General features: G+C 41.8%; 1 pseudogene; it reads left to right on the forward strand.

The window, feature by feature from the left end:
* Positions 1-200: 200 nt before the first annotated feature.
* On the forward strand, positions 201-1,663 carry LOC118841573 (annotated as a pseudogene).
* The last annotated feature ends 218 nt before the right edge of the window (positions 1,664-1,881 follow it).

The following is a 1,881-nucleotide window of genomic DNA, read 5'->3' on the forward strand; positions in this document are numbered from 1 at the left end:
AAGCATGTAAAGACTTCCCCTGGCAGAATGGACAGATGAGGACAATTTGTAAGATTTTGTTCTGAACCTAATTTCTGCCAAAGAGCTTCAAGTTTTCCTAGCAGTTCTTATTAAAAAGATGGGACACTCCTCAGATCACCTGTGCTCTGCAGGCTCCTAGGCCTGACCAGGGGACTGAGGGTTTGGGATCTGGGCCCCTCATGCAGCTGTGGGAGGCTTGGGACCTCTGGTTAGCAGCCTCTATGATGGTCCAGGGGCAGCCCTGCCATGCAGCATCCATTGCTGGTGTGTCTCTCAGCAGCAGGAGCCTGGGCAGTATGAGCAGGGGCAGCAGGCAGCAGGAGAGGAGCCTGAGGCTGCTCACCATCAAGTTCCTATCGCTGCTACAGGAGTCCAAGGACAGGGTCCTGGATCTCAAGATGGCTGCAGATACTTTGGCTGTCAGGAAGTAGAAGAAGAAAAAGGAGAAAGAGAAGGAGAAGTTTTAAGAAGGAGGAGGAGGAAGAAGAGGAGGAGGAGGAGGAGAAGGAGGAGGAGGAGGAGGAGGAGGAAGAGGAAGAGGAAGAGGAGAAAGAATTTTTTATATTACCAATGTTTTGGAAGGAACTAATTTAATTGAAAAGAAAAGGTAAAAATAGTATCCAGTTGATGTAATACAAAGGAAATTACTGATAGACTGAGATATCTCAAAGCAGAAATTGAGGATCTGAAGCTAAAAGAGAGAAAACTTGATCAACAGAAGTTAGGACTAGAGTAAAGCATCAAAAATGTTATGGATGATTCTATTGACACCAGAATTTCTTAGATAACTCATGAAGATATCTGTAATTGGTTTAATGGAAATATACTTCTTGCAATTCAAGCACCTTCTGCTACACAACTGGAGGTACCTATTTCTGAAATGGGCCAAAATGGACAAGAAGATGCCAGATCAATCTAAGAGTCACTTGCGACCTATACATGTGCAGCATGTTAATAAAGAATCCAGTTTCTCTGTTGCTGTTAAGTTGTGTCTGACTTTTCATGACCCCATTTGGTATTTTCTTGGCAAAGATACTGGAGTAGTTTGCTATTTCCTTCTCCAGCTCATTTTACAGATGAGCAAACTGAGTCAAATGGGGTTAAGTGACTTGCCCAGGGTCACATAGCAGGGAAGTGTCTAAAGCCAAATTTGAACTTACGAAGATGACTCTTCCTGACTCCAGGGCCGGCACTCTATCCACCTAGCTGCCCCGCTCAGTTCTTCTAAGCCTGTGGTCTTTGTTTTTCCTGTTCCTCCAGACAACGCCACACAACCTCCTTCTCAAGTCTTGCCTCCAGTGACTCCACAGAAACCCAGAATCTGCCTGAATAACACACTCTTACTGGATGTCAGAATTTCAACAGACACCACTTTCAGACACAGCCTCGGGTTTGTATCCCCTTCTGTTCGTCCTTCATTTTTCAAGAAGACCAGCGACATCCTGGGTGTCTTGACTTGCTTGTGAATTGGATTTAAGTGAGGCAGAATCTTGTGAAGTCAAATACTAAAGTCAAGATGACTGGTGATGGCCACAGATGCAATGGATGACCTTTACAACTTTCTCCCACCCTCACTGATGCCTACGACTTTAACCTTCATGAGAATGGAGTGTTCAATCTCTTTGATGTACAGATACTAAATCATTATATTTTATATTTTATACTAAATATATTATATCATATCATATCATATCATATAGTATATTATATTATTATATTATATTATATATACTAGATATGTTACATATATACTAAATTATTAGATTCTATGAGAACCATTTGGCCTATTATCTACCTCTAACTATATAGAGTTATCCCTTCCACATCATGACTTTCCCCCATTCTGGTTTTGATATATAT

Source organism: Trichosurus vulpecula, chromosome 1 (assembly GCF_011100635.1).
Source record: "Trichosurus vulpecula isolate mTriVul1 chromosome 1, mTriVul1.pri, whole genome shotgun sequence".
Classification (NCBI taxonomy): Eukaryota; Metazoa; Chordata; class Mammalia; order Diprotodontia; family Phalangeridae; genus Trichosurus; species Trichosurus vulpecula.